This window comes from Cryptotermes secundus, unplaced genomic scaffold (assembly GCF_002891405.2).
Source record: "Cryptotermes secundus unplaced genomic scaffold, Csec_1.0 scaffold928, whole genome shotgun sequence".
In the NCBI taxonomy this organism is placed as follows: Eukaryota; Metazoa; Arthropoda; class Insecta; order Blattodea; family Kalotermitidae; genus Cryptotermes; species Cryptotermes secundus.
The window spans coordinates 1,544,808-1,565,587 of NW_019738362.1; the positions used below are offsets into that span (position 1 = coordinate 1,544,808).

Consider the following 20,780-nt stretch of genomic DNA (forward strand, 5'->3'; position numbering starts at 1 on the left):
TTAGACACCCATTCAATTGCATGTCAAGATTCCCCGAAATATTTGCATTGAAATTTTAAATCTGGGGGGAAAAAAATCATTAAATGTTGTTTGGACATTAAGAAAGATCATGGTAATTCCTTCTACACATTTTGGGATCTACACCGAGAATGAAATAATCATGTAATTTCCTACAAGAATACAAATTTTTAAGTTTTGACAAAATAATCACACGTCAGTATTCCACTACCTTATTTTTCTGCGTATTTCCCTTCCTCGCGTCCAGCGGTCTGCGCATTTCTTGATTCTGCTAGATTACAATGATTTCTGTTGCGACTAAACCATTCTAGAATCGCTTGTTTCCATGATGATTGCATGGAAGCAGTTTAACAATGCTGATCCTTCAGCTATCCTGGATACTCTGATGTATGTGACCCTTAAAGTAAAAAGTAAAGTAAAGCTATCCCTGTAACAGGCCGTGAAGGCCCATAGGGTTGTGAGGCGTCGAGGGTCCCACATTATCTAGACAGTCGGTTCACAGATGGCGGTAAGGTTGTCAGCCTTACGCGCCGGCCGCGCTTTTACTCCTTAATACAGATTACAAACCAATAGGTTATGGGCAGAACACTGAAATGAAGCAACTGCTTTTTCACAACAGAAAAGTCAAGCACACTGCCCAGACCCCACGGAAAACACCTATTATTATAGATGTATTTACAGTTCCGTTGCATAGAAATGGATTGCATAACATCGTTCTACTGTTGCTTGGCGCGGACGACATAGAAAACACATCACGTGATAACTATCTCGCCAGTCCATTGGTGTGCTGATTGTTGCCTAGCAACCAGCTACAAATATTCATCCTATTGTTGTGTTTGCGTATCGTGGGATGTTTATCGAGCCGTTGCCTGGCAATGCGTTTGCATGTCACAATATTGTGAATACGCACACAGTAGACAGTAAATACTGAAACGAAAGACAGTTCGCTCGTTCGTGACCTATTACAGAACTTACGTCCATGCAGCCAGTCATCGATCGATAATTTATTGCTGTGGTAATTCGAAATTTCTCAATTTAACATCTTTCATCCCACCAATACTTTATTTCATATATATACATGAGAGCAATTTGAATTTACAATCCATAAAATGTTTGAAGGGAATTTGTCGTATTTTCATGAGGCACACATTGTGATCAACTAGAAACCTTAGTGAAAACTGTTACTCTTGTCAGCGATCCCTTTTATGCGAACAAAATTAAGTTATCTCAAGTTAAGTGCGGTTTCTTCTGTCGGTTGTGTTTGCAATACTTCCGTGTCTGGCGCGCTCGCAGCGTCCTCACCTTCTGTCGCCCTGCTCGAGAGAGAGAGCCAGGAAGTCGCCCATCCCCTGCCGCCTCGGTAGACAATGCTACAATCAATAGGGTAATGAGAGGCAGTATCTAATTATTGGTGCGGTCAGCAGTAGCCTTCCTACTCCAGGCTTTAGAACAGCGCGGACCTAATGGATCCGTCTCTCCCGCTTCTCGCTCCCTCTTGAAGACCATCCCTCAACGACAATGAAGTTTGTGATCGTCTCTCTCTTGGACATGGATGTGTGTATCATTGTTCATTATGTATTACCCTAGCAGGGTGAGGGAAATTGGAGCAGTAGTCGTAGGAAGATGTGGTGGTGAAACTGAAGGGGAAGCGAGGCAGGGTGGTGGCCTGTGACAACGTCCAAAGAGGGAGGGTTGGAAGGGAAAGAGTGTAGGACGACATAGATGAAAATCTAGCAGTTGTCTTCTGTACAAGATTGTTGCAGGTTGTGCTCCGGTTGGTGATGGAGGTGGGTGTGAGGTCGTGTGCAGTGCTGATCAGCTGATGCGTGCGTCACAGGGTTTGGCTTGCACTTGGGGTATGTGTGTATGAATGAATGTATGTCTTGTAGTAATAATATTACAGCGGTTTGAACTCGCCGAATATTCTTAGTGAGAGGAATAAAAGTTTCTACTGACACGTGTGAGGCGCATAACATTTGGAAGGTAGAATTTTCGTCTTCATAACATATAGAAACTCAGTCCTTACTTCAGAGGAAACACGTTACGTCTTCGCTACAGAGTCCAACCGGTTAATGCTGTTTAGGGAAACAGTCGCTGTTTATTGTGAGAACCATACGGAACATACAGATACACTGTGTGGGCAGAATATATAGCAATTCAGTCAGTACCTCACAGGAAACTCATTACGTCTCGCTACAGAGCCCAACCGGTTAATGCTGTTTAGGGAAACAGTCGCTGTTTACTGTGAGAACCATACTGAACGTACGAGCATATATATATATATATATATATATGAACACAAAATGTGGGCAAAATGCAGAATTTGTGGTGTTAAATAATACGGTATATATAATTACCTCTGGGCTCTAAAATGATAAACGCATTACAGTAGCAAATCTGAGTCTACATGAACCTCAACATTTTAGCACGTTTCTCAGAAAATTTTGTACTTAGCTACCAAACTGAAAGCTGCCTCGTCCTAGTGTGAGAGAAGTACAGTGACCATTCGGAGGGACGTACTGTCTCCATCTTCAGGCTTATATAGGAAGCCAAGCTAGCAACCCTGAACATGGAGTGAGTACTTTCCTCCGAAACGTCTGTCAACTGAAACCAGTTTACACGGCTCCATACCTCAGAAGACAGTAATTCTGAACCTCGAAGATATTTGGGTATTTGTACGTAGATTAGCCTTTCAAATTCCACATTACTGCAGCACGAGAAGCCAGGAGCACTCAACCAGAAGCAGAAAAAAACAAAATTCTGATAATCGTCCTTGCATTTACATTCACATAGCCCGACCCCCTCTCCGTACAAAGGGGGAGGGGAGGTGGGGATTTATGCCCATCAGTACAAGATATGTTAGCTGTATCTAATTACCAGGGCCCGGATTTTGATGACCTGAAAATATTAAAAGAACGACATATAAAACGACCGAAAAAATACAGAAAAATAACCTAAAATGTGACCCAAAAATGTAATATGCAGGGCCCGGATTTTGATGGCCTGAAAATATTAAAAAAAGTGACCTATAAAATGACCGAAAAATCGAGAAAAATAACCTAAAGGAGAGAAAAAACACTTCGCTTTCATGTTATTCACATTTCAGAAAACATGAAGAAAAATTCCTTAATGGCCAAAAATGACAAGAAATACCCTTAGAAGTCCAAAAATTTACCCAAAAATTACCCCCAAAATGAAAAAATGAGCTTAAACCTAAAAATGGAAAAAAAAAATGACAAAAAATTACCTATGAAATTTACATTTCTGTAACCAGCAGCTCATATCCGAGTTTTATATATTTAAGAGCATCGGATAGGATACAAGGAAAAAAAAGATGACATGTCATCAAAATCCCGGCCCTGCTAATTACACTGTCTCGGAAACACCTGCGGCTCTCAGGCAGGTAGGTCTCACATGTTGTTTGAACTGCATATCATTTAGCGCAAGTGGTAACAATATGTTCCACTTGGTTTAGTATTCAGAAACTCTGCATTTTGCCGTCTGTGTGCACTCAGGTGTTTTATTGGATTCTCACAATATATAACGAACATGTCCCTAAGCAGCATCAAACGGTCGGTCTTTTCCATGGAGGCCCAGTGTTTCCTGTGAGGTACGAACTAGATCTTGTAATAGCATTCAGACGTAAGTGTACAGGCTACTAAATTTCCCGGATTTGCATACGACTTTCAACCTTCGGTATGTATAGAATAAAAATAAGCAAAGCTGTCCCTGTGCTTAACTATTTGAGCACTGTGTCATGAAGACGTATGGGGGAGTGGATGTATACATCCATATTTTCTTGACCTTGGCACTAGCTGAATGTGAGTGGTAAGCTTCACGTCCCTGTCGGTTTACTCCCTGGGAAAGGAACTCAGAGCCGGTATGGATGACGTGGAGAAGAGAAAATTTTTTGTCCTACCAGGACTCGAACTCCGACCCTTCTGTAGTCCAGCCAGTAGCCAGTCGCTATACCAACTACGTTATACGATTATATAACAATATATTGAAGGAAAAGTCAGAAGTCATACAGAATCATTAGAATGGACATGTTCCTGGTATAGGATGAGTAGAAGCCAGACATAGGAAATACAGTATAAGAGGCTTAAACTTGGTGGTGGTCAAGCGTACGACCGTTCATTTAACTAAGCTGGCGTTGTAGCATAAGGTTCGTAAGACGACCATGATCTGCTTTGCAAAGCCTGTACTGACAGGACTTTTGTATATTGCAAAAGGAAGAATGTTCAATAACGCGCTATATGTGTGATACGTACACTTGACAAAGGCGAAGCGTATTTATAAGAGACAAACCCATCTTCTCGTCAGAGAGGATGTTACATAGGGACTATGATCGCGAGGGTGCAGTTGAAAAATAATCACTGGTCGTGGGTCTCAAGGGGCTTGACGCCAAGACGAACCGATTGTCGGTAAACCTCCAGTCTTAAAATAATTTCCACTTTGATATTTGGCTACTATATGAAACACCTTTTTATGGAGGTCCCCAAATTACCTTTCTAAACTTTTCGACTCTTAGTTAACCGGATAATTACCCTGTGTCCTTGCCCAAACTGGCTCACAAGCCTTGCTGTCTGTCTTGAGTCAAGCTCCTCATGGACGGAAGGCCTCCGTGTTTCAATAGGCAGACTTATGGTCTCTGACAGTAATATGAGAAATGAGTTATGGACTGAAAAGTATTTATGAGGATGCAGTGGAGATATCCCGGAATTTTCTATCCATCCAGTACAAACTCTACATTTTTTTATTGCTAGTGGAGTGGGACTAAGTCCCTTGTACTGCGGCCACTTCTGGCCTATTGTACCAGCCCCAGATGATAGGTGAGGGTGATTATGGAGAAATTGGTGGAATGAAGATTGGCAGGGGAAGCCGAAGTACTCTGAGAAAACCTGCACCAGCGCCACTTTGTCCACCACAAATCACACTTGACCAGACACGGGATCGAACCCGGGCCGCCGCGGTGGGAAGCCAGCGACTAACCGCTTGAGCTATGGCACGGCCCAAACTCTACATACTTACCGCTGAGAGAACCTGGAACCCAACAAGATCAAAACTGTTGCTAAAATTCGTAAAGCGAGAAATGGTAAGTGGTGCACATGATTGGGCCAAGTTAAAATTAAAAATGTATGGAAAGGGGATAAATGTCTATTTAATAAATGAAAGAGTAGATATCTACCAACGTTTCTGCTGCAACTCTTGCCTCCATCTTCAGGACAGAAGAGTGAGCCTGACAAGCAAATCGGTCAGCGATGCAGAGACTGAGAGCAGTGATGTGAACCACAAGCGTCACTCGGTATGATTTAGCGATGCTGGCGCCTCTCGCGTCAGGAAGGTCAATCTTGTTTCTGTGCTTAATGAAGTGAGAACGCGTGATGGAGTGAAGTATAGCTTCATCGTTCTTAACCTCGGTACTAGATGAAAGTGAGTGGTCAGCTTCACGCCCTGGCCGCTTTACCCCTATGGAACGTGCTCCCGGTACTCCCTGATTCGCCGGAGAAAAGTCTTTTACCTCTGCCTGGTATTGAACCCTGATTCATCCCACGACCTAATCACTATATCGACTGAGCTATCCTGGCTCCTTTGTTCTCGTACAGGAAGCAGAAATAGTTACATTTCAGCCATGACACTCGGTCAGCTTTTTTTTTGTGACGTCGTCCTTCCGAATTCATAATATTAACATCAGAAACCGGAGCCGGGGTAGCTCAGTCGGTATAGCTACTGGTTACTAGCTGAACGACCGAGGGTCGGAGTTTGAGTCCCGGTGAAGTCAAGAAATTTTCCTTCTCCACGTCGTTCAGACCGGCTCTGGGGCCCACCCAGCATCTTGCCCACTGGGTAGAGGGGTCTCTTTCCCTTGGGGGTAAAACGGCCGGGGCGTGAAGCTCACCACCCACCTCGAACTAATGCCGATGTCAGGAAAATCTTGATCTATACATCCACCCCACCTATACGCCTTCATGGCATAGTGCTTGATTAGTTAAGCCCAGGGACAACTTTACCGTTTTAATGGCAATAACTTTGTCTGCAGCTATGTCACTGGTTCACGAAATTGCCTGAACTGCAACAACGAGAGAAGTTGTTTTGGTCGTGGCCCACCCTCAACAAGTTCCTGTGCCTTCAGCAAGTCTCGCAAGAATCCACCCTCCTGTAGCTACCATCGCTGACAAAGGACTCTCAACCCTGGATAAACATTATGTATGTGTCCTTTGAATAGCATTGTCCCAGGAACATAACCTCAACATGACAATCCGCGGAGGGAAGGTCGCCAGGTGCTATCCTACTGTACCCGCTGTCATAGTACGGGTCGCCTCAGAGAGGAAGATTCTGTGTTGGAGAGAGATGAAGCATAGTTAAGAGCATGTCAGAGTGAGTAAGAGAGACGTACTTGCTTGACAACTACTGGTACTGTGGAGAGGCAGCTCATACCTGCAGGCTGTTGCTGTCCGGCTGTAAGAAGGAACTCTGGCTCGGTTCAGTGTGTGTGCCGCTCCTGACTGGTGATGTTCGTGTGCTCTAGTGTGTGCTGAAAGACACATCACCAGCATAACAATAATAACCGCCATGAGGATAACAATGCAAGTGTAGGCAGTCGAGGTGTGTTCTTGTGACGTCACGTGGCTTCGTGTGTGATGACTACGACCGAATGTATGCATATGGCCACTGAGCATGGAAGTGGTTGTCTTCAGGGCGTGTGATTAGATAGATGGTAATAGTGCGACATTAAACGGATGCCATGTTGAGGAGCATCTTCATCGGAACCCACACTCCGTTCTTGAGTCTGCAAACTCCTGTCACATCACGTCGCTTGCAATGGTAAGAGCTTCACGGTGCATACATTTCCGTGCGAGATTTGAGGTTCTCGGTAAACAGGCCGCTTGCCTATTTGTTATTTGCTTCCTCAAATTATTATTCTACACTGAAGATGGAAGCAGTACGTTCCTACGAACCATCCAAGTCTATCCCTTATTTTCGATGTGGTAGAAGTTTATTTGCGGTTATTTAATGGCGGTCTCAGTAGCCCAGAAAATTCCGTCTGGACTGGTAGGATGGTTAGAAAACGGGCCTCGTTAATTTAAAATTACTGAATGGAGATATCGGCATTGGATCGCTTTGGTGTACTATTGCGGTATTTGCCTGTAGGGATTGAAGAAAATCATGAAATATCTCGGTCAGTATATCCGGTAACGTGGTCGAGATTTGAAACCGGGGTCTTCAGAATGCAAACCAGGAGGCGTAACCACTCAAGCGCGACGTTTCGTAACGAGGCGTAAATAATTGTTTTATTATATTTTTTTAAGAAGTATTGCTTCAAGATATGTTTTTCTTCTCTCAGTTAATTTGAACATTTAAAGACTTTTTTGGTTAAGTTTTTTTTTCCTCTTTTATTCTTATTGAAGAAACCGTCGATTTCTATCTGTTCATTTTGCTGCCGTCCTGCTCTGTTCTCATCCGGCCTACTCCCGGGAAATCGCCACAGCTTCTGTCTGCGACTTGTGTTTCTGAAGGTGTGGAAATATAATATGGGGTAATATATGTTGTATTAGAAGCTCTTTCCCTTTGAAGATTACTTACTTTATTTCGGGGTATGACGCCATGTAGTCTGGCAAAGAGTGCTCTTGCTTTCCCTTGTTTCTTAATGTTGTATAAGTACTCTGAGGAGCAAGATAACAGGTTCCTCCGAAACGTTAGTAAATTTATACCACACTACACGGCGTCCCATTCGAGAAGACGGCATTTTTCGTGTTTACTGCTACGAAAGTTTCAGAATTACATAGATTCATTTTGAATTTTGTTTTATATATTTACTGTTAAATATATACTTTTATCAAATTATCACATTTTGACATTTTTAATATCCATAAATGTTTTTGCGTTAAGTCTTTGAGACCTCAAATTCATCTTAACTATTAAAATTCAGTTCGTACCTCACAGGAAACCTGTTACGTCTCCATACCAACGCCCAATCAGTTAATCCTGTTTAAGGAAATAATCGCTGTATTTTGTGAGAACCTTACGGAACACACAAATGCTGCAACGGCAGAGTTTCCGTACGTTAAAGGAGATGGTAGATATAGTAACCACCGTGTTTTAGAGGATTACATGGAGAAGTCATCTTTACCGTGTGCGAGGAAGCTGGGATGTCGGCTACCGCGTGGTGCAGCCGCGGCGGGCAGAGTAACACTGAATGAGCGAATGATTACCCCGAGGAAATGGGGGATGGCTGATGTGCAGGGGCGGGAGACAGCAGCTGCTGAGCTGTGCTGACTGACAGACTGGAGGTCCACAGACACTGACCTTTTTTTTTTCCTAATTATCGTGTGTTTCATGACGTACCGAGTTTCTCGGCTCTTCTAAATGGCATGATAGTGTTCCCCATCCTTAAGTAAAAGATGGCTGATAAACATTAATCTTAGTGAGTGATCCTGTTCCACATTTCTGTAATTTAAACCGATATAAACGCTTTATATGCAGTGGTAAATATATATACCATATGCTTTTACGTTTGAAATTATTGGGGATTATACGTGTGTGTTTCGGCATAGCAGATCAACTACAGATAAGATCTTTTGCATTCGTCAGATATTGGAGAAAAAATGGGAGTACGATGACACAGGACATCAGCTATTCATAGACTTCAAGAAAGCATATGATTCAGTTAGGAGGGAAGTATTGTACAATATTCTGATAGAGTCTGGGATACCCATGAAACTAGTTAGGTTGATTAAAATGTGTTTAAACGAAACGTATAGTAAAGTCCGTGTAAGAAAAAAAACATTTGTCTGATAAATTTCCTATCCAGAATGGTCTAAAACAAGGAGATGCTTTATCGCCACTCCTTTTCAACTTTGCCTTAGAATAGGCAATTAGGAAGGTCCAGGGAAACCAGGTGGGACTGAAATTAAACGAGACACATCAGCTGTTGGCCTATGCCGATGATGTGAATCTACTGGGTGATAATGTAGATACCATAAAGAAAAACACACAAACTTTAATTGACGCAAGTAAGGAGTTGGTCTAGAAGTAAACACAGAGAAAAGTAAGTATATGTTGCTTTCTCATCACCAAAATTCAGGGCAGAATGATGACATAAAGATAGGAAACAGATGTTTTGAAAATGTGGCACAATTAAGATATTTGGGAACAACGATAACAGATCGAAACCTGATTCAGGAATAAATTAAGAGGCGATTGAACTCGGGTAATGCTTGCTACCATTCAGTCCAGAACCTTTTGTCTTCTCGTCTGCTGTCCAAAAACATAAATATTAGAATATACAAAACTATAATTTTGCCTGTGTTTCTGTATGGATGTGGAACTTGGTCTCTGACATTAAGCGAGGAACATAGACTGAGGGTGTTTGAGAACAGGGTGTTGAGGAGAATATTTGGACCGAAGAGAGATGAAGTGACAGGAGGTTGGAGGAAACTGCATAATGAGGAGCTTCATAATTTATACTCTTCTCCAAGTATAATTAGAGTGATCAAGTCAAGGAGGATGAGATGAGCAGGGCATGTAGCACGTATGGGGGAGAAGAGGGATGCATGTAGGATAGTGGTGGGAAAGCCAGGAGGAAAGATACCACTGGGAAACCCAAGACATTGTTGGGTGAATAATATTAAAATGGATCTTAGAGAGATAGGATGGGATGCTATGACTGGATCGATGTGGCCCAGAATAAGGACAAGTGCGGTAATGAACTTTCGGGTTCCAAAAAATACTGGGAATTTCTTGAGTAGCTGCACAATTGGCGGCTTCTCAAGAATGGCTCGATTCCATGAATGAATGAGTATGCTTTTAAGTTAGGTAACGCAGCATTTCGTCCATAGAGTTCAGCTGTGTTCTTGCAGTTATAAGAATAAGCAGTGACTGTTTCCATAAATATTATCGAGTTTTTAGTAGAGTGCGCTGTGTTGTCTTCGTTGTAAGAACTGGCTCTTAAAATGTTATACAGTGAGCTTGGCCCCATAGAACAGGAATTGCCTCTTCTGACCGACAAGAAACTAAGGGAAGCTGTTCATGTGGGACCCTGTACTGATGCCTCATGGCAGTTATACTGACAGTTGCAGATATGCTACAAACAACTACTGTAGTTAGTCAGTCAGCCATCTTTTAAAGGCACTTACTAAAGGGTTCTGACTCGGAATTACTGGCATTTTGAACTTCAGCTCTTTAAAAGTGACTCAAAAGAGTAGGCCCCCCCCCCCAACCTGAGGACGGGAACATATGCAGTTCCTGAAAAGTTGTGTTCTCTAGTGTGTATAGAATAACGAACGATGCACAGAGCCCAAGCACTCAGTAATTTCGAATCTTATGAAGGGTTAAGTGATTACTGATATCTTTATTGCCGGATATTCCAGTGTAAAATATCGAAATTCTGATCCCGCTACATTTCCTAACCGTGACCAGACGCGCTTAGTGTTCGTTGTTGTGAAGAAGTGCACGATGTTAAGCTCTTTAAAGCCCAGTAGTTACTATACATATCACCTGATTTAACATTATTAATTTCTACATTTAGCCCACACGGTGTATTTGTGTGTTCAGTATGGGTCTCACAATAAACAGCGACTGTTTCCCTAAACAGCATTAACCGGTTGGGCTCTGTAGCGGAGGCGTAATGTGTTTCCTGTGAGGTACGAACTGAATTGCTATGTATTCTGCCCACACAGTGTATCTGTGTGTTCCATAAAGTGTCTCACAATAAACAGCGACTGTTTCCCTAAACAGCATTAACCGGTTTGGCTCTGTTGCGGAGGCGTAATGTGTTTCCTATGAGGTACGGGCAGAATGGTTACATATTCTGTCCAAGCAGTTTATTTGTGTGTTCCGTATGGTTCTCACAGTAAACAGCGACTGTTTCCCTAAACAGCATTAACCGGTTGTACTCTGTAGTGGAGACGTAATGTCTTTCCTGTGAGGTACGAACTGAACTTTTATATACTATTTACATGAATCATATCGAGTCAGATCTCGGCTGATGTATGAAGAGAAGTGTGGCAAGGTTCTAACAGACGTTAATTTAGTGCTGCACAGTACGTTAATTGCTTTTATTAGCGCCAGGTTCTTTCTGTGTGATTGTTTTACTGGACAGTTTTTTCAGTATACAATGTGAAGGGATGAATGATTGTCTGAACATTAGGTAATGCGATACGAAGAATGCAGGAGGCCTACATACTCTAATGAAAAGTAGTTCTTGTATTTGTGACGCTGTGACGCGCGTAGCAGGGTGAGAGGTGGTTTGGTTACCTGTGATACTTGCGGTAATCTGTAGAGAAGCCGTCATCGGTTTGTCACGCATGCGCCGTAACTACTATCACAATTATTTCTGATAATCCCTAAATGTAATAGAACGACACATTAATTTTAGGTAGGGCTGTTTCATATTTATTGTTCCCAGTGCTATGAGCATGAAGATTACACTGTTCTAGGGCGTGATTCCGTTTATTTTGGTAGATAGGTACCAACATTTTGAGAGGAGCATGCTGATTTAATCTTCAAGGTACACGAAATGACATTTTTAGTTAGACACAAATTTATTTTGGAGAGAATGGAAATGCCCATAATATTTTCTGTCGGAAGACTTGAATGTATCTTGATAGAACTAATAATAGATGGGAGGATAATATTAATAATTATTATAAAGAAATAGGATGTGAATATGTGGATTCGATTCAAGTGGCTTCAGGATGGGTTTCAGTGACGAGGAATTATATGCGCAATAATGGAGAGCTTAGCTACTATCACCTTCTCAAGCATATCTGTAATCCTTATAATTAGTGTCTTCAACAATGCCGTTGTGACTTGTACAGCCGTGATCATTTTAACATATTTCAGTGATGCCTTTATTTGTGGGTTGACCTTGTTCTCAACAGCTGCACTGTATAACACGGGATGGTAGAATGAAAAATGAACGGTAAATTAGAAAGAATTTCGGAAAGAAATGGTCGTGGCTTAATTAAGTATCAACCCGATATCTACGTCGAGGGACTGAGGAAATCCACAGAAAACATCACTCATGATAGCCGGACTCCTAGCCGAGATGCGGTACCGTTAAGCTAACCCGCTAGGATTCATTCCTTTCTTTCCTTTACATAAGCAGAGCTAATAGTTCAGCTCAGTGGTATAAACGTTTTGCTTCCCCACTCAAGTTATGCATTCCGTAAAGCTTTCCAATAACAAATTTAACTTTTATACTTATTTTTCGAATGGATATATTACACAAATACCTTTGGGCTCTTAATAAGCTTGTGGAGTTCCAGAGAATATATACTGGGTACCATAAGACATCTGTATCAATGTAATACTTAAGTAATATCTCTCTGATACGTACTTTGGACTGCTGCGGTAAGTGGACTTACGGTCTGGCGACGCAAAGTAGAAAGACATTCTATTTACTCCACTCTCTTAATTACAGAATTCATCCTGTGGGACAGGATATAGCGAATATTATAAGGGTAATGCAGGAATAACAGGCATATATCAAATAAGAATAGGTCTACATCTAGTGACTAAGTGTAAAATGATTAGTCCTAGAAAAATTGCTTTTCGTTTGAGACGCTAGCTTAGTGCCCCTTGCAATTTCAGCTGGATATGTGTGACGTCAGTTACGCTTGCGCCGGGATACAAAATTTGATATAATAAGAATATGCAGTAAGCGATGCCGCTCTCAAAGAAAAATTATCTGAAAATGTGGGCACTCTAACATCCACCTTCTGCTTCTGTTCGTAACTACTTGCTAAAATGCATAACAGCGCCTTAACGATCATCAGTTTGCTGTATATGAGAGTACCCAAATTTGTTAGGCATAAACATTCTTGTAGAGCGTCTCGTAACTTCTTGGTCTAGTCTTCGTTTCTGACGAAAAGGAAAGGAATAAAATCGTTTAAAGTAGTGAACCTGACGACCAACAGTAATGTTAGGTAGGATTTGGGGTTCTCATAGCGTTCGTTGAGTTCTGCTTGCTGCCTTCTTCACGCTGGTTTCTTGCTCGGCATATTCTTATACCCGGAAGTTGGTGGGGCGACATGTTCTCCTGAAACGTCGATTGAATCATATCTCAGAAGACAAAACTCTTCAACACAGATGTTGATGGATTCGAAGTTTCGACGCTGGCGACTGTAAACCGTAGGTCTAACGTTTTCCGGAATGTGCTTCCACGTTGTTTGGTAGGAATTTGCCAACGTTTCGTACGGTCTCTGTGCTTGATACCTGCTCCATGTTGGTCGCTTGGCTTAATCTTCGGCGCTGATAGCGGGGGTAAAGATTTTCCCCGAAACGTCGGTAAATTTTTGCCATAATATAGGAATTGAGCTTTAACAGCGTTGGCTACAAACTGTTCTTGCTTGTGTGATACAACGCCGTGTAGTCGGTTGAAAATATACCGACGTTTCGCAGGAAAATATCGCCTTCATTTTCACTGTAGAAAATTAAGCCAAGCAAGAAATTACAATATTAAACGCCATCACATCCCGTAAGTTAATACACTCAATATAACAGTCGGTAGGTAGCTCGCAGAATGTATGAATGAAATTGCATATGACTCTGGGTAAAGAGAGGACGGGCGTATTTGTGAAGGGAGCCCATGCAGGTCAGGCAGCCGCTGACTTGCTTATGAGCGTGTCTTGAAATTATCAAACTCGCTTTAATGATCGTAAATGAAATTCTGGTACTTCTTTAACTACGTAGAGCCTGAAGAAGAGCAGGTGGAGATGAAAATCGTCGAGGAGTGACAGACATTTCATTTTGGGGAGGTGGGGGAGAAAGAGCATCATTTTGTTGAGGCTGCGCCCGCCCTTCCTTGTGATGTAGGCAGTATGAAAGAGAAGAAGCTAGAATGGTTAGAAGCAGTGGCTTGAGACAGGGGTTTTGTATTTCTGAGTTAACACTGAATTACATAATTTGGAAGGATAATTTGGTGGCCTTCAGAGTTGAGGGGTTTAATTTTGATTAATACAAATGGGAGGAGGGGGCGCATATGCGATTGAGAGACAGAGAGAGAAAGAGAGACAGAGTGAAGTATAGAGTATAGCAGAATAGAAGGTGAAAGTGAGAAGGCATGAGAAATGTGAGAGGGAATTTATTATGGGGGGAGGAGAGAATGACAGGGGGAGAGAACATTATCCTCTTAGAAGGTTTCCAGGTTTTGCCCGATCGTCCTTCTAATAAGGATAGTGTGATGCCTGATATTCACGTACTAATATTCAGTTTCTACTTCACAGGAAATATATTAATTCCCCGCTACAGAACCCAACAGGATAATGCTGTTTACGGAAACAGTCGCTGTTTATTGTGAGAACCATACGGAACATACAGATACACTGTATGAGCAGAATATATAGCAATTTAGTCTGTACCTCACAGGAAACACATTACGTCTCCGCTACAGAGATCAACCGGTTAATGCTGTTTAGGGGAAACAGTCGCTGTTTATTGTTAGAACCATACGGAACACACACAAACATATACACACATACACTGTGTGGGCAGAATATATAGCAATTCAGTCCGTACCTCACAGGAAACACATTACGTCTTCGCTACAGAGCCCAACCGGTTAATTCTGTTTAGGGAAACAGTCGCTGTTTATTGTGAGAATCCTACGGTACACACAGATACACTGTGTGGGAAAAATATGGAGTCTTTTATTTGCTTAATCAGGTGGTATACAAAGTTACCTCTGTGCTTTATAAATTTAGCAGAAGCTAAATTATTTCTTATTGCACAAAGTCAATGATATTTTATTTTGAAATCTTAATTGCATCAATGTTGATCACAGTGGCCGCGCGGTCTAAATCATGAACTGTCTTCGCTCGCTTGAACACTGGGATCGTAGGTTCGAATCCCGCTCGAAGCATGGCTGTCCGTCTGCGTTCATTCTGTGTTTGTGTAGGTAGCGGCATGTGCAATGAGCTGATTCCCCGTCTAAGGAGACCTGCCGACTGTCTAAGATTAAGAAACTGAAGTGAAACAAAGCGTTTCACGGATGCCCTATGCTCCAAATGGGAGCAACAGGAAAGAGAGAGAGAAGAAATGCATCACCCGTCCAATTATTTCTTGCCTAACTGAACTTCCTGTATTTCCCGTAGAATGGAATTTTATTTTAGATTTAAAAGACTAGAGAAATGTTGTTTTACTGCCTTGAGCACGTTAAAAAATCTCGGGTCACATAAAAAGTATTTGTTCTTTTAAAAGGGTTTCTCTTACGTGTGATGCCCTCTCACGTGACCAGATTTCTAGCAGCAAAAGGCGAAGCCAGTCTGCGATCCAGCGTAAGGGTTCTCCGTGTCGGAACATCATTTTGCTTATTAATGATAGATCGACGCACGAACTTTCGAATCCACGAGATGAATAAAATTATTACTTCCAAATTCCGCGCTGCAGAGCTCTGATTCTGTTCCCACAGATCTGTATAAGGATCGTGGCAGAGCAACCTTTTTCCAGCTTCCATCTTCTCATGATCTGGTACCTAAACTAACAAAAAGGAAAACAGAATTAATTGCAGGCGTAGATTAGTGACCAGGGTTTCAATCCACATTTTCCTCTACTCAGATTTCAGTGTGGTGCTTCGCAGCTTCAATATCCAGTAACTCCGCGAAGAGCTATGTCAACCCGAGCAGTGTTTTCAAATTCGGGAATGATAATTCTCGGGAAATCACGAAATTATCAATTATTTTCCATAACATTTAATTTAAATGTTTTTAAAATAATAACGACTGACCATAGAGACACACGGTAACGTAGTTGGTTGAGGCACTATGCTGCAAGCCAGAAGGTCGCGGGTTCGATTCCTGATGAGGTCATTGGAATTTTTCAATTTACCTAACTCGTCCAGCCGCATTATAGCCCTGGGGTCGACTCAGACTCTTAACAGAAATGAGTACAAGAAATCTTCTTGGGGGTAAAGAACGGCCGTTGCGTAAGACTGACAACCTCACCGCCATCTGTAAACCGATTGCCTAGAAAATGTGGGAGCCTCGACGTCTCACAAACCTTACGGGTCTCCACGGACTCTTACAGGGATACCTTTACTTTTTTAGTTTTATGATCAATGATAATAATAAACCGTAAATAATTCTCCTGTGATGTGGTTATACTCGTACAAAATTTTCAAAACTTTCTGTAAAGAGGTATAATAAAAATGTATGGTTTATTGTTATTATGGACAAGTATATTGTTGCGAGGTCTCCACATATTGTAGACATTTGATAATAGAAGAGATTACAAGAAGGGAACATTAGCACAAAGTAAATGCAAATAAAATTATTTAAAAAATTGAAAGATATTACTTACTTACTTACTCACTCACTCACTCACTCACGGTGCTGAGCCCTTCTTGAGAAGCCGCCAATTGTGCAGCTACTCAAGGATTTCCCAGCATTTTATGGAACCCGAAGGTTCATTACCGTGTTCACAAAAGTTCTCCACTCGTCCTTATCCTGAGCCAGATCAACCCAATCCATACCATTCCATCCAATCTAAGATCAATTTTAATATCGTCTACCCACCTAATTAATTTAATTCACTTAGTGGAGGGTGGAGTCCAAGTGGGTCCACTCGGCACGGCGGCGACTGATTGGCCTATTGTACCCTCCCCGGGTGATTATGGTAATGGGAAATTTAGTGGAATGAAGATTGGCAGGGTTAACCGAAGTACTCGGAGAAACCCCGCCGCAGCGCCACTTTCTCCACCACAAATCCCACTAGAACAGACCAGGGATCGAACTCGGGGCGCCGCGGTGTTAAGGCAGCTACTAACCGCTTGAGCTATGGCTTGTCCACTCGCCTACGTTTGTGTCTTCGCAGTGGTTTCATCCATGTGACTTTCCCATCAATATCCTCTATGCATTCCTCCTCTCCCCCATTCGTGCTACATGCCCTGCCTACCTCATCCTCCTTGACTTGATCATTCTAATTAGACTCGGAGAAAAGTACAAGATAATACCACAAATATTTAATATTGTCACATGTAGGGTGCGTGCGCATGACGAAAATAAAAGGTTTTATTTCGGAAGATTGGATTTATTGGCGCTTCGGTAACATTGTCACCTAAATTACAATTAATACAGTGCTATAGCTGGTTTACACGCATGCGCACGCACCAGGATTCCCAGCCTACAGTAACCGTCTCGTAATCCTCCACTACATGACATGTTAGTAAACTAAAAGTTACCAAACAACGAAGCTGAAGTTGACGTATGTCCTTTTTGCATTACAAGAAAGAGACTGCGTCCCTAGCAATAGGGACGGGTACAGAGAAGCAGACAGCAGAAGAAGAGAGATGTAATGGGTTCATAATGTAAGATAGCTTTGTTAAGACGTTGATATAATTGTGTGTGAGTTGTCACGCACTGCTAACGCAGAGAGACCGGAAGTCCAACGTGGCAAAGTTTCAAAAAACAAAGTGAAACAGCGGTATTCTCGATGGATATTTATTTCGTGCCATATGGAATCTGGCAGTGAGAGTAGCAAACAGACGGACAGACATGCTGGGCTCAGTTGTATCACCTGGAAAGCAAAATCATTGTATAGTAGGGTCATTAAGAGGCCTCCCTGCAACGGGCCGTGGAGGCCCCGTAGGGTTGTGAGACGTCGATGTTCCCACATTTTCTCTAGACAATCGGCTCACAGATGGCGGTAAGGAGCTTCATAACTTGTACTCTTCTGCAAGTGTAATTAGAATGATTAAGACAAGGAGGATGAGGTGGACAGGGCATGTAGCACGATTTTCTTGGTTTTCCTCAATCCCTTCTGTTAGGACACGTCGATTACTTTCAAAATCCTATCTCTATGTACATATAGAATTTATTCCGTCAACGCAACAATACTTTATTATTTATTTATATAGCAGGAACTGTATGTTTCGACCTGAAACGGGTTATCTTCAGGTGCTGCAAATTGTGTATTCAAGATCACCTAATTCTTGAATTAGGTTTAATCTATTGTTGTGTATACAAGTTTGTCACATGTATGATTTTTATTCTTATTTTACTGTATTTTATTTTTAATTTTAATCAGTGTCTAGTAGAGATTTGTCTAGTTTGTGAATTGAATAGAACCTGACTTGTGCGAACCATTTATAAAAATGGAAATGTTAGCGTTGCAGCTCGGTAATGGTATTTGAAAAACTTGCAGCACCTGAAGATGACTCGTTTTTAGTTCGAAACATGTAATGCGTGCTAGATGCCAGTCACGGTAGCCGAGCGGTCTAAGGCATGTACTGTTTTCGCTATCTCGGAAGCCGGGATCGTGTGTTCGAATCCCACTCAGGGCATGGATTTTTGTGTGCGTTTTTCAGTGTTTGTGTACAGGTAGAGACCTTGCGACGAGCTGATCACCCTCCCAAGGAGTCCTACCGAATGTCTAAGATCTAGTAAACCGAAGTGAAACGGAGAGTTTCATGGAGGTAGGCCTAGGCCCAAATTGGGGCTGTAGCGCCAAAGGGAAAAAATGCGTGCTAGATAATTAAATAAATAATAAAATATTGTTGCGTTGACGGTAAAAATTATATATGTACGTTGTATATATGCAATAAGAAGCAATCCTTAAACATATCCTGTCTGTATATTTAGAGCATTTATATGTGGATGTGTGAAGTGTAATTTGTTATTTATAAAGACAGTAGACCATTGACTATTTCTGCCTTTCTTGGTGGCAATACGGGAGAAAGCAGGATAAAGCTTATATAGCGAATGACGAGAAACGTTGCATTAAGTTATTTTGTTACACTGTCGTTAACTAAGTAAACTGCGTTTTATATTTCGATCTCTTTATGCATTATATTTCGCTGAATCTGTTAGAAATTAGTTCAACTGTTGTTGTAAGTCGGACAGATCGAATAGACGCTCTGTTTTCCCGTGAAGCGATGTGACCCTGGGGTCAGCGCCCCACAGCGGCAGGACAGATAATTGAAAAAATAAACATTAATTTTACCCATGGTTTATAGAAAGATGCAGCTCAAACTTCATGGCGCCGAAAGTTTAGATGATTAGTGAAGTATGTGAGAGATCTGAGGTTCTCACAGCGGTGACTGCAGGCCGTGTAGTCTGGTAGATATTAAATTAAATGGAGGTAGAGGTGATCAGGCCGGTCACGGTAGCCGATCGGTCTAAGGCATGAACTGTCTTCGCTCTCTCGGAAGCCCTGATCGTGGGTTCGGATCTGTTTCCTGTGAGGTACGAACTGAATTCTTATATATTATTTTTATACATTGCCGGTCACGGTACCCGAGCAGTGTAAGGCATGAAGTGTCTTCGCTCACTCGGAAGCCGGGATCGTGGGTTCGAATCCAACGCAAGGCATGGATTTTTAGTGTGTGTATGCGTTTATTCTGTGTTTGTGTTGTCCTGTGTTTAGGTAGAGGCTTTACGACGAGTTGATCACACGTCCAAGGAGTCCTACCGTCTGTAAAATGATCATGAAACTGAAAATCAGAGACCAGGGCCCAAGGGGCTGTACAGCCAGTGGAAAAAAGAAAGGTGACCAGAGGGAACATTGGTAGCATTCATCCAAGAAAATTTTACATATTTTTCTCTTGGGAAAATATTTAATTGGTTCTTAAAGATGTATATTCTAACTGTTGGGGATTGAATTAATTTTATTTAGGGTAGGCTGTGGACAGTGGAAGGCTTTTGTGAACACTGTAATGAACCTTAGGGCAATATTAAGGCGGGAAACACCCTGTTCTGTGGAGACAGCCCGATAGCATGTTCACTGTGTTCAGCGTCGAATACCGAGAGGTGTTGGCCTGCAAGTGTACGGCCCCCGAAATTATTAATATGAAAGGAAAGTGGCAGGCCGAGCCATAGCTGTCGTATGCTAAGTGACATTGGAGGAGGTTTCCACCCTTTCCCCGTACACACATATCAACGCCTTTTGAGGTGTGGGATAGCCCTGATCAGGGAGCACATTACCACATTCTCGAGTTTCAGTCTAGTGTCTTCATCCCTGTCCTGCCTCTTAGTTGATTTCAGAGTGAGGAAGTTGTAGTTGTAGTTGTTTCCCTGTAAGGGAAACAACTGTGAATGTTCTCATAATAGTACAAATGCAATAATTAAATATAAATTCACGGCTCTTACAAAATTTCTTACGTATATTACAGGCCGATTTGTATTAAATTTGTTATGAACGTTTTATTATTGAAATTAGCCCTGCACTGTGAAACGATCTACGAGGAGGCGTGCAAGATACGCCTAATTCCTTTGCGAATTTTGAGTGTCACACGACGAAACAAAATTTGCCCCGAATTTGGGTATATTTACTAAGCTTTCACGTTTTGCTGTGTCTTACCGAACAAACCGATGTGCTCGGTAACAGTCTGAACAGGGGCAGTAACTGTCTTCACTGACAATTTTCATGTTATTCCTCAGTTCTTCCAGGAACGTTCTGGGATAGTATCTTGAATTAGGTCACGGCCGTTTCCTTCCACATTTTCCCAACTTATTATTCACTGATCGTCCAGACACTCGAAGCTATACAGTCTGGGTTACTGACAGCTCCTTCAGAGGAATTCTAGGATGAAATATGCGTGCTAGAGTGACTATAGACGGGCTTCGGATTGGTAATAGAATTTATTGGACTTTTAAACAATTCGTGACTACACTTTATAAATCAGCATACACATAAACAAGTGTTCTCAGTTACTCTCGTCATTCCATTGCTTGGTAACGGCTTCCAACGGCAGACATTACCCCTCCTCTGGGTTTCCGAACTGTTCTCTGCCTCAGCTACCAGCTTCTCACTTCTCACTAGCCGTT

General features: G+C 42.0%; 1 protein-coding gene across 1 annotated transcript in view; it reads left to right on the top strand.

Moving 5' to 3' along the window:
- Positions 1-6,512: 6,512 nt before the first annotated feature.
- Positions 6,513-20,780, top strand: part of LOC111870912 (putative uncharacterized protein DDB_G0285119) — a gene marked incomplete at its 3' end in the record, with an annotated part of 239,925 nt that continues 225,657 nt past the window's right edge. The window contains 1 exon segment of the mRNA XM_023863542.2: positions 6,513-6,843.